A 17826-nucleotide genomic window follows, 5' to 3' on the forward strand; every position below is an offset into this window, starting at 1 on the left:
AAATCTTTTTTAAAAATCTAAAATCGTGAAGTTTGTTTTAACTCAATCATCCCATTTTCGTGAATCAATCCTGAAATTACTTGAAATTATTTTCTGAAGGCAGCACAACAGTTGTATAGACGTTGAGGAATATGGAAATACTTATAAGTTTATAAATTGAAATTAAGCTTAAGAAACAATTTGCAGGGCAGTGGATTAAGCTGCTGCCTACAATGCCAGCTTCCCATACAGGTGCAGGTTTGAGTCCCAGCTGCTCCATCTGACCCAGTTTCCTGCTAGAGCACTAAGGAATGTAGCGGAGGATGGCTTAAGTCCTTGGCCCCTAACACATGTGGGAGACCCAGAGGAAGCTCTGACTCTTGGCTTCAGCCTTCCCCTGGCCTGGCCATTGTAGCCACTTGGGGTATAGACCAAAGGTGAAGATTTCTCTCTTTCCCTGTCTCTTTCTCACCCTGCCTTTCAAATAAATAAATATCTCTTTAAGAAAAAAAAAAAGAAAAAATTTGCAAAATTACAAACAATACTGTGATTATGTTTAGATTAACATATGCCTAGTATACATAATTGGGAGACAATATGTAATATGGAAATTTTCTATAAAAGGATTTCAATAAGTTCATGAAAATAGAATTTAAATATTACCTTGTTTTGGCACAAACAATGTTGATATTTGCAAAAATAATGGGTCTCCCTAAAGCTGACAAAGAAGGAGGGCACTTGGCCTCACAGTTAAGATCTGCTCAGGACATCAGCGTGCCACGTCGGAGTGCTTGGGGTGCCTCCCCAGCTCTGGCTCAAACCTCTGCGGACACTGGGAGGCAGCAGAGATGGCTCAGATGATTGGGTTCCCGCCTCCCTTGAGGGAAGCATGAATCGAGTATGTGGCTACCAGACTTGGCCTGGCCGGGCGCTGGCCATTGTGGTATTTTGGAGTGAAGAAAAAGATGAAGGCTCTTTGTGTCAGTCTTTGCCTCAGTGCCTCTCAGCTCTCAGAAACATCGAAAAGCAGGTTCCTGGAGGAGACACACACTGGGTGCAGTGCTAAGCATACTGCTGTCAGCATGGGCTGAGTCCCTGCTCCTACGCTTCTGATGTAGCTTCCGGATTACGTCCAGCCCAGCAGATGCTGGTTAAGGTGCTTGGCTCCCTGCCACTCGTGGGAGATGTGGATTAAGTTCAAGACTCCTATCTACCATGAGCATTTGAAGAGCATGCCAGCAAAGACCTCTATGTGTTTCTCTGACTTTCAAATAAAAGAAGAAAATAGATTTTTTTTAAAAGGTTTTACGTTTATGGAAAACACATATTATTTTAAAAATGAAGCATGAATTTCCAAGAAAAAAAATTGTACCAAATAAACATAACTTTTAATTCCAATGTCCATGAATGTTTGAAACATTTTTATATTTAGATTGCAAGATTCCGTGGAATTTTAGATTTTTTAAGGTTTCATCTTATTGTAATTAAATATTGTTATTTGTACAATGGAGTCTCAACTCAGTTCCAGATGCTCCAGCAGAGGTTGTTAAAGCAAGCCTCAGGGTGCGACCACAGTGTTATCCCATCTTTAGTGGGGCAACAGAGGAGCAGCTAAGGGGTGAAACTCTGTTGCTGAAGAATGACATGTCAAATTGAGCCTGCAGCATCATTGGTTAGGTGGATACTACTTTTACTACATACAATTTTCTGAGAGGCTTCTACATGTTTGTGTTTGGATTGACTCTATTTTGGTCAATGTCACAAATAACATGTTAGAAGGAAATATATTTATTCATCCTTATTACCCGATCAGTATCATACACTAGTGATCTGGAAAACAAATACTATGAGAGAATATGTAGGGATTCCAAAGCTTACTGCCCAAATAGAGTTACATTTTAATACCATTTTTCTTGAACTTTGAGGTACTCTTGTATGTTCTCTATACAGTTACTTAAAAATGCATATTCTCTGGAGTCAATAGCACGGCACAGTAGGCTAAGCCTCCACCTGTGCCTCCAGCCTCCTCTAGAGGCACCGGTTCATATCCCAATGGGTCCACTTCTGACCCAGCTCCCTGCCTGGGGCCTGGGAACATAGCAGAGGGTGTCTCAAGTCTTTGGGCCCCTGCACCCACACTGAAGACTCAAAAGAAGCTCTTAGCTCCCAGCTTCGGATCAGCTCAGCTCCAACTGCTGAGGGCATTTGGGGAGCGAACCAGAGGATGGATGGAAAATCTTTTTCTCTGTCTCTCCTTCTTTCTGTTATTCTGCCTTTCAAATAAAAATAAAATAAACCTTTTTGAAATGTGCATTGTCACTTATAACATTTAATTCCTCACACGGTTTATTTGTCTGAATATCTGGAGTCATGTGAGCTTCCTCAATCTACCTCAATAGCCACATCTCAGCCACATCTCAGGCTACTCTGTCCTAGGACTCACAGATCTTCCATTGCTTGCCTCTCCTGCCCACTGCCTTATTAGGCTCATGTCACTGGGCAGCTTGCAGTTCCACACTCCTGGGCAATGGATCTCCATTCCCCTCAACCCATCTCTCACCTCAGTCCTACAGTACTGATTTTCAACACCAGGAAGCAGGAATGGAATTTGCAACCCTTCAAGGACATTTGGAAATGTCTTTAAAAAAAAGATTTATTCATTTCTATTGGAAAGTCAGACTTACAAAGATAAGCAGAGACAGAAAGAAAGGATCTATCCACTGGTCCACTCCCCAAGTGGCTGCAATGGCTACAGCTGAGCCAATCCAAAGCCAGGAACCAGGAGCTTCTTCTGAGTCCCCTACATGGGTGCAGAGTCCCAATACTTTTCTCTACTGCTTTCCCAGGCCACACACAAGGAACTGGATGGGAAGTAGGGCAGCTGGGACACGAACCGGTGCCCACATGGGATCCCGGTGTGTGCGAGGTAAGGATTTAGCCACTAGGCTATCGTGCCAGGCTGCTGGAAATGTCTTGAGACATTTTTGGTTGTCACAGCAGGGGCAGAAGGAGAGGGTGGGGTGTTGGGTGAAGGGGGAGTAAGCAAGGCTTCTCCCAGCACGGCACTGGTTAGAGACCAGAGGTGCCGCTACTCCTCCTACAAGGCACAGAATAGCCAGTGACTTTCAACAGCTTTCCAGTCCTTATGGCAGTAGTACTGCCCTAGTGTGACTTTTTCTAAAATGAAAGCCTGCTTAAGTCCCTGAGAAACACACCATGTGTTTGAAAGGATGTTGGGGAAAATTCATGACAATCTTAAAAAGAAAGCGCTGGGGACGAGCGAGGGGAGGGGGAACCTCTCTGGAGGCAAATCCTGAGCATTTTGCTTCCTGCGCTGGCAGACCTCTCCTCCCAGAAGATGGCCCAAATGGGTGAGATGGGGGCTGCGGTGAAGCTACAAGGACAGGAGCGACCGTCCCAGCGCCACCTGCTTTTCTGGGCTGCACACATGGAGAGCCTGAGGCGGAGGCACCGCGTGGCTCTGCGTCCCAGGCTTGCTGGCTCCACTGCGTCGCCTCAGCCTACTCATGGGCTCGCAGGACCCTGACCCTGTCAGGGCTCAGGTGTGTCCCCAAGCAAGGCTCCTTGCGCCTGGAAGGTGGGTTTCCGTGGAGCCACTGGGCAGCAGGGAGGTCGCGGCCAAGGTGGCGGCGCTCCACAGCCAAGAGAAAGGTTGAGCTCGCCACCCCTGCCCCAGAACAGGGCAAGTTTTTCTAACCAAGCCCGGCATGGCCTTGGCCAGCTCTTCACACCCTCGAGATCTGAGTGCTGATTGATGACCCTCGCTGGACGTGTCCAGAACTTGACCACCAGGCTCTTGAGTGGACGCTAGAGCCACCAGGTCTGCTTCCATCCAGAAGTCGGGGCGGAGGAACTCAGAGGTTTTCCTCTTCAGTCATCCCTGAGAGGGAACATCTTGGGGATTTGGAGCTGGGTGGGGTGCTGGTGAACTCAAGAAACATCAGCCGCTCCTCCTTCAGGCGCAGCCGCGACCCTGGGCCAGGTAGCCAGCGGGAAGGGAGAAAGGTGACCTCTGGCGAGGACCAGGCAAGGGGAGCGGGGAATCTCAAACCGTCCCGTGAAAGCGCTGTTGTTCCTGACTGGCTGGTCACCCCAGCCTCTCAGGATGTGGCCTCTTGTGAGCTTATAGAACAGCTGTGATTGTTGCTGGGTGTTCCCGAGCTGGATTTTTGGAGGGCTTTTCTCCATGATTTCTTGTACATTCCCAGGAAGGGGGCTCCGTTCTGCCAGCCACCCTGCTGGGGAGGAGTCTGTTCCCCTGCCACAGCTTGGGTGTGTCACTCTACAAGCAGGTGACCTGCACCCCTCCCCCTCACACAAACCATCCCAGAGGTTTTACTCTCCGTGGCAGGAACTAACAGTGGGATGAGACTGCCCTGACTTCTTTTTGAGCAAAGAGCATTAAAAATCTCATAGAGTTAAGTAGCGGGTGTAACCAAGAGACAGCTATGCGGAATCGTGGAGCCTTTGCTTATTAGAAATCTCTTTTTGCAAAGGTCTGAGTTACGTGTGGCTGCTCGCGGTCCAGGTCGGCCCAGATATGGATGGTGCGCGCATTTGAGGAGGGAACCAAGGAATGATTGATTCATTCTCTGACTCTCCTGACCCTGTCTCAAATAAATCTTTTTTAAAAATGGTCATATCCCGCTGTGGTTAGTGCATACTGAGTTTGGAAGCACAGAAGAGAGCTTGTAACTGAAGCAATGAGTTCCAGGGATGTGTAAGGTGAGTCCTGAGGAAAGTTAAGTTGGGCTCGAAAGGTTTAGAGCAGTTACCATGAGCAAAGGCAGGAAGGTGGGAAACAACATTGAAATGGATGGATGGATAGAAACAGTGGCAGCTTCACGGGCGTCAAGCACGAAGTCAAAGCTGGAGGTGGTGGAAGACAGAGCTAGAGAGGCTGAAGGGATAGATGACGGTCCATGTCACAGAGTTGGAGAAGCCACATGGGGGTTATTGGGCAGCTATGGAAGGATTTGTTACATGTTACAGAGACATTCCTTTAGGGCTTACATGAAGGCTGGCTTGGCAGGCAGAAGAGTCCGGAGCTATGGAATTTATTTTGTAGTCCATTGGGGAGGGAGCAAACAAAAAAAAAATGCGTAGGGTTTTCTCTTATTCCTTGCTCCTTTCTGACTTTGTCCAAGACTCTCTTGCCAGAATAGGGTCTTTGGTTCTAGTTGCCCTCCCTTTGGAGGGCAATCATGTGATTTACCTGTAAGCTTCTCACCAAGAACTTTTTCAAAGCAAGGTTTCCTACCCTCATTCTTCTGCCTACCTGTGAGTGGGGTGACAGGAAACTAGCTCCATTAATTATCACAACCATCTCATGAAACTCATGAACATGAATTTGTAATCTTTTTTTTTGTGCACATGGGGATGTGAGACTATATATATATATATATATTTTTTTTTTTAAGATTTTTAATTACGTTTATTGGAAGGGCAGCTATACAAAGAGGAGGAGAGCCAGAGAGGAAGAACTTCTGTCTGATAGTTCACTCCCCAAGTGGTTGCAATGGCTGAAGCTACGCCAATCTGAAGCCAGGAGCCAGGAGCCCCTTCCAGGTCTCCCACAAGGGTGCAGGGTCCCAAGGCTTTGGGCTGTCTTCAACTGCTTTCCCAGGCCACAAGCAGAGAGCTGAATGGGAAGCTGGGCTGCTGGGATTAGAACCAGTGCCCATATGGGATTTTGGTGCGTTCAAGGTGAGGACTTCAAGTACTACGCTATTGCGCCAGGCCCGATAAGATATGTTTTTGCCTTTGCCAAGCTTGATATTTAGTAAGATTGTGATGGATGATATAAGCCTATTCAAAAACTGTGATTCTGGGGCTCGGCACAGTGGCCTAGCAGCTAAAGTCCTTGCTTTGAACGTTTCGGGATCCCATATGGGCGCCAGTTCTAATCCTGGCGGCTCCACTTCCCATCCAGCTCCCTGTTTTTGGCCTGGCAAAGCAATCGAGGATGGCCCAAAGCCTTGGGACCCTGCACCCACATGGGAGACCTGGAGAAAGTTCCTGGCTCCTGGCTTCAGATCGGTGCAGCACCAGCCATTGTTGTCATTTGGGAGTGAATCATCGCACGGAAGATCTTCCTCTCTGTCTCTCCTCCTCTCTGTATATCTGACTTTGCAATAAAAATAAATAAATCTTAAAAAACTGTGATTCTAGTACAGGTAGCAGCACCATCAGTAATGATAGTGTGCTAACATCAATGATTCCATACTAGGCCACAATTCCCAACTATAGCCTGTGTAGTTAAAGGGAAAACAAATTCAGGCCATGTCTAAATTTACTATGAGTTTTGAGACTATGATGCCTCCATATTTAACTAATTAAAATGCATAATTAATTAATTAGTTTTCATTGTGTCTCTGATAAGCCATGTTTGGCCTTTAGGAAGGGGAGAGGCAGAAAGAGGCACTGCCCTGATCAAGCATTTCTTCAGGCTTACCTGCACAACATTGTCTCTTGTCACTGGAGTTTACAGTCCAAAGAATGGCTACGTAGTCCCTTTTTCCTTCCACTGCAACATCTACATAAAAAGAGGACTAAAGCCATGGGTTTCTGTGCTAAAGTGAGGAGCTCCAAGAAGTCAGAGTTGCATTTGGAGGTCGCTGAGCCAGCGGTACAAGGGATCTTCTATCTAGTGAATAGGGAGTATCTGGCTAAGCCACAGAGACCTCGTGACAATGAAGCTCTCTATACATAGATGCTGGGAATACTGGAAATTTCCCAGGGCTCAAAAGGTTTTGGTGGTAATCATCCTAGAAACAGGTCTGGTGTGTGTGTGGGGGGGGGGGCGGTTCTGTTTCTTCTATCTCACTTGAACTTGGAAGTATTAGCAGCTTCTACCTACATGGTTTGAAATGACAAGTTAAATCATATACATTCAGTCACAGATCCAATCCACTTAGATTGTGGTAACAACTGCACAACTCTGTAAATTGTGTCAAGAATTTCTTGTACCATACAATGAAAATGGGTGATGTGGACCCAGGAGAATCAGGCATTTGTGGGGAAAGTAAGGCACACTAGGGCGCAGATTCTCAGTTTCATTGATCTCGGTGGAGTTAGGATAGTTTGTGTCCTTGTGTGCAGACATCCTGTCACACATGAACTTGTCCTAGGTGAGGAGGGGAAGGAAGAGGTTCAACACCCCAAAGGGTTCATTATCCCACTTGCAGGTTTTCTGAGCCTCTCTTTGTCCCTATTCCTTTCTTGGTCCCCCACTTCCTGCCATTGCACTTTCCCGCTGTGGTGGCTTGTGTGCTTGAAGGAAAGTGCAGTTCAACAGTGCTAAGGCAGTCAGTGATGTCTGGGGAGAAGGATGTAGCCCCGGGCTGTGGGAGCGGGGGTGGGGGGTGCATTAAGCACTAGGAAAAAATCACAGAGAAGTTATAACCACCTAAAATGACATGACTCTCAGAAAACTGACATTTTTGAGAATATGGTTAAATGATTGTAAAATCCCAAGTCTCCCACATGGGAAGCAGAAACTCAATTACTAGAGTTATCACCACTGCTTCTCAGGGCCTCCATTAGGGAGCTGGAGTCAGGAGCCAAAGGCAGGTATCCAGCCCAGCACTCAGGTATTGCACTCAAGGCATTTGAACTGCTGGATCACTACTTTTTATTCACCTTATTGTTTATCCTTCACATGTCCATTGGAAATAGTAATCTTTATTGTTTTATTGACTTCCCAACAATTTCTTTATACAAGATAAATTCCTGTGTGTTTTATGTCTCAGGTGCTTTGCTTGCTAAGGTGCTGGAGGTACTAGGTGGAACGCAACAGATGCGCTTCTTTTACATATCAGATGCATGTAACTATGTACCATTTCACATGTCAATTAAAATTCATCTTAATACTTGTCTCAAGTTTAGTGTTTATTTTTAAAAAGAGATTCTTCTATAGGTCTGAAGGTATTAGTGGTGATAGCAATACCAATTCTAAGGAACAGGGGATTTTGTCATAAAAAGAGAATAAATGGTTTGAAAGGAATGGGAAGCCTAAGGAGCATGCATACATCCTGATATCTGAAGTACACTGAGGCTTAAGCAAATGAGCCAACTTTACTAGAGAGATACAGGGAAACTGTTCTCTTCAAGGGAAATCCAGATTACACTTAAAACAAGGAGCTGCCAGCAACAAAGAGGAAGCAGTCTAAGGAAATAGAGATGTGTGGAGAGAATAGCATCAAGTGGGTGGGGAAGATTTGTGAACTACGAAAGGGGTTTTGGATCAAGAGAGAAAAGTCAGAGCCTGACTCTGATAAGGTGCAGAAGACATTGACAAATCAAGAGTTGTTGATTTGGATGGTTATAGCTAGAAAAAAAAAACGAAAACAAAAGCAAACAGGAATGGTAGGAAGAGGGTTGCTATATTGCTGTATAAAGCCAAGGAAAGGAGCAAGGTACCCTGGTCACCTTACTATGTGACACAGCAGCTCAGTTTTAGCGCACACAGTGTATCTAGTCATCAGGCATACAAGAACATGTACCCATCCTGTCAGCATTGGCCCTAAGTTTCTGGTTCCAGGTTAGGTTCAAGAAAGAAACCAACAGACCACAGGGACATATCAGAGGGGCATCCGACTGTGTATCAGTGAGCTGGCTCATTTTGTGCTTGTCCCCACACACCTCTTTTTTTAATCCAAGTCCTAGTCCTACTGCTTTGTCTCCCACAGCTGCCTAGGAGGGTTCCCTCTCGGGCCTTCCCCACCTTCCACAGTGGTGAAATGGACATGGCACCTCTCCTCTGATTACCTCACATTCATGCAGGGATGAGTATGACAGACAAGGATTTTAGGAAACGTAGTCAAGTGAGTAGCCTGGGACACTGATTTCTTCCCATATTTCCCAATGAATCATGAATGTCTGTCCTAGGCCCGACTCTGTCTCTACGCATTTGATCACTCTTCATCTACTGAACAGCCCCAAGAATGGGGCTATTAAGATAGCTTCATAATTCTATTTCCTATGTTCTTTTTTAAAATATTTATTTTTACTTAAAAGGTAAGAGTTACAGAGTGAGACAGAGGGAGAGAGAGAGAGAGACCTTCCATCTGCTTGGTTCACTCCCCAAATGGTCACAACGGCCAGAACTGAGCCTATGCAAAGCCAGGAGCCATGGTCTTTTATCTGGTCTCCCATATGAGAGCAAGGGCCTAAGGACTTGGGTTCTCTTGCACTGCCTTTCCAGGCCATTAGCAGAGAACTGGATCAGAAGTAGAGTGGCCAGGAGTTGAAGCAGCACCCATGTGGGATGGCTTAGCATGCCACACAACAGTGCCACCCTCCATGATCACTCTTCAGCGTACACCATGGAATCATTTTTCTGGTGGGTGGGGCATGTACTCGTCATAGTAGTTATTACATCACAAAATGTTCCAAGGTTACCATGTGCTATAAAAGCTGCAGTAACTCTAAACACACGCTATTTTCTCATTTTGCTTTGCTTGGCAAGAGAAGCCTGTTTTCAGGCAAAATGAGTGAACAGCTCAGTACAATTTTGGGACTTGAACCCATTCCTCCCTCCCAGCCTCACCCTCCTGTCCCTCCATCCCCATCTAACCATCCTTCTGGTCCCCCACCTCGGCTTCCCTTTCCCTGTGGTCATTCCCATAAGGATCACCATTCTTCCCTCCCTGCAGACCATCCTCAACTTCATCTTCACCCTCAACTTTGTCCTAACCTGTCTTCTGTCCCCCGATGTTGGCCTAAAATGCCTTCCATCCCCAGACTTCGGCCTAAACTACCTTCTGGTCCAAAGTATCTGCCTAACCTGCCTTCTGATCCAAGACATTGGCCTAAACTACCCTCTGGTCCCAGGTATCTACCCGACCTGCCTTCCGGAACCAAACATCGGCCTAACCTGACTTCAGGACCCAGACGTCAGCCTAACCTGCCTTCCAGACCCAGATATTTGCCTTCTGATGCCAGACATCGGCCTAAACTAACGTCTGGTCCCAGATATCTGCCTAACCTGCCTTCTAATCCTAGGCATCAGCCTAAACTACCTTCTGGTTCCAGACATCAGCCTAACTTGCCTTCCAATCGCAGACATCAGCCTAACTTGCCTTCCAATCGCAGACATCAGCCTAACATGCCTTCCAATCGCAGACATCAGCCTAAACTACCTTATGGTCTTAGACATTGGTCTAATTTGCCTTCTGGTCCCACAAATCAGCTTAACCTGCCTTCTGGTTCTAGCCATCAGCTTGATCTGCCTTCAGACCCCAGCCATCGGCTTAACCTGCATACCAAGCCCAAATATCAGCCTAACCTGCCTTCTGGTCCCAGATTTCAACCTAACCTGCCTTCCAGCCATCGGCCTAACCAGCCTTCTGGTCCCAGATTTCAACCTAACCTGCCTTCCAGCCATCGGCCTAACCTGCCTTCTAGTCCCAGACATCAGCCTAACTTGCCTTCCGGACCCAGACATCGGCCTGATCTGCTTTCCAACCCCAACCATCTGCCTAAGCTGCCTTCCAGATCCAGGCATCAGTCTAAACTACCTTCTGGTCCCAGACATCAGCCTAAGCTGCCTTCCAGCTCCAGCCATCAGCCTAACCAGCCTTCTGGTCCCAGACGTCGACCTAACCTGCCTTCCAACTCCAGCCATCAATCTAACCAGCCTTCTGGTCCCAGACTTCGGCCTAACCTGCCTTCTGGTCCCAGACTTCGGCCTAACCTGCCTTCTGGTCCCAGACTTCGGCCTAACCTGCCTTCTGGTCCCAGACTTCGGCCTAACCTGCCTTCTGGTCCCAGACTTCGGCCTAACCTGCCTTCTGGTCCCAAGCTTCGACCTAACCAGGCTTCTGCTCCCAGATGTCGACCTAACCTGCCTTCCAACTCCAGCCATCAATCTAACCAGCCTTCTGGTCCTAAACTTCGACCTAACCTGCCTTCCAACCCCAACCATCGGCCTAACCAGCCTTCTGGTCCCAGACTTCGACCTAACCTGCCTTCCAACCCCAACCATCGGCCTAACCAGCCTTCTGGTCCCAGACTTCGGCCTAACCAGCCTTCTGGTCCCAACCACCGGCCTAACCAGGCTTCTGCTCCCAGATGTCGACCTAACCTGCCTTCCAGCTCCAGCCATCGATCTAACCAGCCTTCTGGTCCCAGCCATTGGCCTAACCTGCCTTCCCGCTCCAGATGTCAGCCTGACCTGGCTTCTCGCTCCAGACACTGGCTTCACCTATCTTCACGCCCCAAACATTGGTCTAACCCACCTTCCGGCCCTAGACACCAGCCTAAGCCGTATTATGGCCCCCAACTCTGGCCATGTCTGCTTTATAGCTCTCAACGCTGGCCTCGCCATCAACATTGGCCTCACCATCAACATTGGCCTCACCCCCCTGCTGGCCATAATTACCAGCTTCACCCTCCTGCTGGCCCTCAGCGTGGGCCCCATGCTGCTGCTGCTGGTCCTCAGTATTGCGCTTGTTCCCCTCTGATTCCTCCAACCCAGCATCACCCTCCTGCTGGCTCTCCTCGTCGGCGTCACCATCCTCCTGTTCCTCCTCACCAGCTTCACCCTCCTCCCATTCCTCCTCACAGGCCTCACCCTCCTCCCATTCCTTCTGACTCTCACTCTCCTCTCATCCCTCCTTGTGATCCTCCCCCTCCTGATCCTCCACCCAAGCCTCACCATCTTCCTTTTCACCCACTCCAGCCTCATCAGCCTCCTGTGCCTCGATCCAAGCCTCATCGTCGTCCTGCTCTCTCGCTCTGGCCTCACCCTCCTCCTGGTCCTCCCCCTCATTCTCGCCGTGCCTTTCATCATCCTCGCCGGCCTCACCCTCCTTCTGACCCTTCCCTCCTGCATCGTCCTCCCTCTGTTCCTGCACGGTGGCCTCACCCTCCTCCTGGTCCCCCACCCAGGGGTCACCCTCCTTCTCATCCTTCCCACCATCTTTGCCCTATATCATCAGGTCCTCTACCCCAGCCGTGCCCTCCTTCTGACCCTCCACAAAACCCTTGATCTCCGTCTGCTCCTGAACAACCACCTCCCCCTCCTGACACCCCGCACTAGCCTCCTGTTATCCCTGACCCCTGCTTCATAGTGCCCTGTACTCCATTCCCTACCCACACCCTCTATCTGGTTGTCCTCCAACCTTCTTGATACTCAGATCCCATCCTGGAGAGACTGTTTCCCAACTACAAGGACAGTTCTGGCACAGCTGACAATTGTAAGGATGCTGAATCTCCAGAAGCCTGATCTGGTGGGCATAGGGAATATGGGAACATGACAAACCAACCCCCAACCTAAAAACTCAACCCTGTTTGGTTTCAGGACCCTTGTCCATGAGAAGATCCCAGTTATGTGACCCTGTGTGCATTTGGTCTTCACCCCCATCTTGTTAACCCTTGTTACGTAGCAAAGGACCTTTCAGTTTTCATTTATTCCACACAGGCAATTCATTTCTTCTCCTACGTGAGTCTTTTGTGATTCAGTCTCTACATTTACAACTAGCTTCCTTGTGAAATATTGTATGTGACTACAGAGCACAGACTGCAGGGTCAGCATCAGGAAAAGGAGAAAATATGAGGATTGGTCCCACTACTGTGCCTGATGTTAAACTGAGAACTCACAAATAAAGCACAAGGACTCTGCTCTAGACAGATGGAAGCGCACATGGTTTGGGTTTGGGATTTTTCGGGTTGGGGACTTGCTTGTAGCTGTTGTTTTGGTCAGCTTCCATAAAACTCCTAGTTTTCTTTATCTTGAGCTCAGAATTTTGCCAAGGACTTCCTGCCTGCATGAAGGAGTCAAGACCTTCCACTGTATGCTCCTCAAAATTCCAAAGGTGAGATCATCTACTCCTCTACACCAGGATGTGAAAGGGAGCAGATACAGGACAAGAGTGTGTCCAGATCTCACCGGATGATAACATCAGATGAACCAGTGGTATATTCTCAAGAACTCTGCTTACACTGGTAAGTAAATGATAGATACTCCTTAGAATCCTGAAAGATCCCTTGTGGATGTTCACAAGCTGAGGATCATGTATATGAGAATGGAAGAACAGCCAACTTGTTTTAAAATCCTGTAGTTGTTATTCTGTGCGTGCTTTCCCATTTTCCACCGGGTGTTTGAATCACCAGTTTTCGTACTTGAGTTATATATTTTGGTGTGTTATTTGCTCACATCTTCCTTGGGCCACTTGAACTTCATGACTCTATAGTTCTTTATTTTTTGCCCTGTTTCAAGATCGTTCACAATCTCATTCTTAAAACATCTTTGTTACTCCACTCCCCTATTACTCACTCCAGTAACTTGCATGTGAAAAAAATTTGTTTTTCCATGGCGTTGCCTTTATCTCACTGTTTTAATATGGATTATTTCTATTAAAATATCTTTGAAGTAGAAAAATATCTTTTGTTCTCCATGTCTTCTACTATTCTATGAAGCCTTGTTTAACACATTTTTCATGTTCAGAATTTTTGTTTGGTTCTTTTTGCATTTTGTAATTCTTCCATCCTTATGTCTGCATTTTCCTAAAAACCCCTTAACATGTGGATGATGGCTGTTTGATGGAAGTTGAAGTTAATGTCACAATCCCAGTCACTTTCTTTTACCTGTCTATTGGGTTTTCTCCTGGGTATGGGTTCCATTTCCATAAATCTAAACATGTCTACATTTCAAATCATTTTAAATAATGTTATCCACTGTGAACATTCAGTAGTTGAATGCGTAATTTTATTGTCTTGGTTTCACAAGTGTTTGAAATTTTACTAAGTGTTAAAATTTATAGGCAAATTCACCACCTATTAATCAGGGTGATACTATAACCATAAACCTTCGTGAAGGTTGAGTAGCCTTCTTTCTAAGGTGACCTCAGTCCTAAAAGGTGTAAAATTCTGGAGATATTTACTGCTTTTCTTCACAATTACTCTGTACTACAGAGCCAGCTCCAGAGCTAGACTTAAAAACAAGAGACACAGTAGAAGCCAAGCACAGTGGGAGAACGGCAGTGAGAGCTGGTGCAAAGCAACCACAGGTGGCCCCAGAGGAACCATGCCCATGCCTGTGGCCCATAAACAGACACCAAAGTGAGAGCACCACAAAGCAGCAGAGCGGGAAGCAATAGGGGTGAGAAGGTGAGGAGCTGGACCAATGGACAGTAATTAGGCTACATCTACCAAATGACGGCCAGAACATCTCAGTGTCTGATAGAGTCACGTACCCAAGCAAAAGGCACATAAGCTGTAGAAAGTGCATCTAGTGCTACAACATCACTGGCACAAAACACAACTGCAGCGTGTTCTCACCGAGAGCTGGAGAGCAGGACTTACAAAGAATGATAAAATAGGGGACTGTATTGGTGGGTACATAGCTCACATGTCCCGCACCATTTCTCCCTGGTACAGACGCACCCTGAAACACACTGGTCCTGGCTGAATGGAGAATGAAAGAATATGTAAATAGTTGCAGAGAGCACAGATTTAAGAGTCCGTGTGATGATGTGATTGCTAAAGGCCAGTTTCCTCCCAGAGCCAGATCTGCTGTGTTTCTTTCAAAGTAAATCCTATACTAAAACACATGTAGAGGCATCAGGTGTTCAGGAACAGTCAGGAAAATGGTGGTAACCAGGGGCCAGAACGAGGGGGGCAGATGGCTGCAAAAAAATTCTGAACACGGTTTCACACACTTATTCCTCCTGAACTACACAGCTCCGCGTGGCTAAGATTAAGCCTTTCTTATAATGTGCAAGTTATCACCATGTAAAACGAAGTCACCAACTATAAAATCCTCAAGGTTTTTAGGTTAGGAGAGGGTTGTTTTCTACATAAGACCACACCTGTGACATGTTGGTCAGTATATTTTTTGACATATGAAATCCCTTGTGTTTGTGTCTGAGATACATGAAGAAAGGAAAGTTTTGATGCTGGGCTCCTGCTTTAATGTGGATGAGGTTTCTGACTGCTTCCAAAATCTCTTAGTGCACTCATCAGTATACCACCTCCCGGGTGGACCTTTCTTGGCGGTACTCATGAACTGCTCGCACACCCAGGTAATCTCTCTTGAGAAGCTAGGGCAGGTAAGTCCAGAGCTGGGATGAGGCCATCCACACACTAGGCAAGATGGGAGGTAGGATGTGGGACAGAATGCTGCACAGAAAACAAAAGGAACTGGAATGTCTGGAGTCCCACATGGATTTGGAGCGATTATGTGGAGCCAGACAGGAAGGAAGGAAATATGAAACAGGAAATGACAGGAATGTCCCCACAACTCCTCTGCTCAATATGGTTTCTCCCTTGTGTAAACACATCTTGAAATACACTCGTGCCGTCTGAAGGAACTAGTGACAGAGAAAAAAGAGAGCTCACAGTGGGCATGAATACAGGCTCAGAGTCTGGGGTTAACCCAAACCATGGCTGGAGAGCCCAGCCTTTGTTTCCTTTCAAATAAAGTCCCTTGCATAAGGTACACTAAGAAGCCAAATTCACAGAAGCGCAGAGGAAAATGGAGTTTGATATGGGTCCATGGGGAGATAAACATGGAGAGTGGTAATACATGGATCAGTGTGCTTTCTCACACATGAAATCCCCTATGTTTGTATGCAAGATAGGCCAAGAAGTTTCGGTAGTGGGATTCAGAGTCCTCCAAAATTTCTTTTAGGAGTTGTTTGCCCCAGATGAGGACTAGTCTTCAATTAACTACCTCCTGTGTCTACCGATGATGGCGGGAATCTAAATGTCACACCTGAATGTCAACTTCCATTTTACGAAAAGGAAGATTTCCAGTGATCACGCAACAACTTCCAGACACACAAGTGAATATTTCATTCCAGCCGATAGAGAGACTGCTTGCCAGGTAGCATTTATATATTATTTAAAGTGTTGACATCAACTCTGTATATTATGTGTATGTGAGTAAATAATATGAAACTCAGAAATTAAAGACTTTTTTAATTCAGAGTGTCAGTTTCCTGCTACTCCTGGAATTGTGATGATTGGGATGAGATGCTTAGTTTATATCTCAATCGGTATCTGCTGCCCTTCCGAATAATAAGAACCTGAATATATCTAAATGGTCATTACTATTCTTGAAGTGTAATGAAGTTTAAAAAAGGTTGGAGTCTTGATGCTAGGTGTTCTTGTGTTAAAATGCCAATTCATTCCTTATAGTCGAGTGACCTTTGGCAAATCGCCTAATCTTGCCTCAAAAAATGTCGTGGGAAATTCAGCAGACAGCTTTGGCTCTAAGAGTGCTTGAAGCAAGTTCATTTCTCTAGCTCCCATTTGGCATATCACAGATAAACATCTTTAGCCATTGCAAGGAAATTGGTTAAACACTCAGTTCATCTTAGAATCACTTAAATTTAGTAAAATTTATTCAAGATATACACAAATTGAAGCACAGATTGGGGGAGTACTCCAGTATGCTGATTCACTTCCCCAATTTCTGTAATAACTTCAGCTGACCCAAGCTATGGTTAGGATGCTTTAACTCAGTCCAGGTACCCATGCAGACAGGAGGCACCCAACTGAGCCAGCACTGCTGCGTCTCAGGATATGCATTAGCAGAAAGCTATCAACAGAAGCCAAAACAGCATCCCACCAAGCAACCCAGTGTGAAACTCCAGCATCTTAATAGGCCAACCCAAATATCTATCCTTAATTTAAACAAATCTCTACCTAAAATCTAACATTTCTGGGAAAATTTGGGGAAGGCATTGTGAAATTAGACAAAAACTACAACTCCTGCAGGTTGAGACTCAACAGAATAACCAGTGAAACATGTTAGGCATGAGGCAGTGGGAGAGGTACCATGAGAATTCTGGGGAAGAATGAGCAAAGCCTGCTGTTCTGGGCTGTGAAAAATCTGGTCTGGGAGATAAACAGACAGGTGAAGACAGAAGGCAGCAAAGACGTGTCTCCCAGGAGCCATGCAGGCAGCAAAAGCTGTGTGGACTTGGAAGAGAGGAACAGACCACCTGAAAAGGACCAAGAAGTCTTCATGCACTTCCTGTACTCTCTCCTCTAGTCCTGAAAGCACCAGGGACACTCAGAGTCACAGATGCCCTTGTGCCTCTTAAGGAGGTCGGGAAATAACCCTGTCCCTTAGTAGCTGGCAGCAGGATGACCCCTGAGGGTAGAGGTAGCCAGGTTTGGAAGAATCCACTGGAGAGTGACACGTAGTAGCAGGCATTGAGGTGGGAAGATGAGACCAAGGAGCTGCCTGCCAGAGGAGAGGGGCACCTTGCTGTGCTACGACAGGGAGCAAGTGTAAGTCCTGAGGGCAGTCTGCCAGGGAGAGTGTGAGGAGGAAAGCTAAGGGAACAGAGAAGGGACAGAGCCACCAGCACTGCTATCAACCCCAGGCAGCTCTGGGTGAGTGTCTCTGATGGGAAAACTGCGAGGCACTTCATTACATGAGAACCCTGTACACAGCAGAGTGGATGTGAGGAGGTGGAAGTGTCCTCCTACAAGTTGCCAAGTTCTTGAAAGGGTCAGGTATTGGGCTAGGGGTTCAGGTATTGGAATGGGAATACAAACAAACCTTCCTCACTTCACTGAGGGTCCTGAACTGACTTTGGAGTGGTATTTCTAGGTTCTTTTATTTTTCCTGCCTTACACAGTTGCCTTATGTATCCATGGGGCAGACTCAATCAAGTAGCAATTGAAAGTACTTGTGAACAAATCACATCTTCCTGAAAACAGACAAGCTTTTCCTCTTGCCACTGTTTCCCAATACAGAAAACAAACGTTTGCAGAACATTTACATTGCACGTGTAATTGTGAGACACAGATGATTGAAAACATTGTAGATATTACACCACTACTCCCAGGGATCAGCAGCAGACGATT

At 46.5% G+C, this 17826-nt stretch overlaps 1 long non-coding RNA gene across 1 annotated transcript; it reads left to right on the top strand.

Moving 5' to 3' along the window:
• Window positions 1–11334: 11334 nt before the first annotated feature.
• LOC131479565 (uncharacterized) lies at window positions 11335–17826 on the top strand. Its single transcript, XR_009244972.1, has 3 exons — window positions 11335–12948; window positions 15635–15829; window positions 17716–17826. It is a non-coding gene; the product is annotated as an uncharacterized LOC131479565 (long non-coding RNA).

Source organism: Ochotona princeps, chromosome 2 (genome assembly GCF_030435755.1).
Source record: "Ochotona princeps isolate mOchPri1 chromosome 2, mOchPri1.hap1, whole genome shotgun sequence".
Classification (NCBI taxonomy): domain Eukaryota; kingdom Metazoa; phylum Chordata; class Mammalia; order Lagomorpha; family Ochotonidae; genus Ochotona; species Ochotona princeps.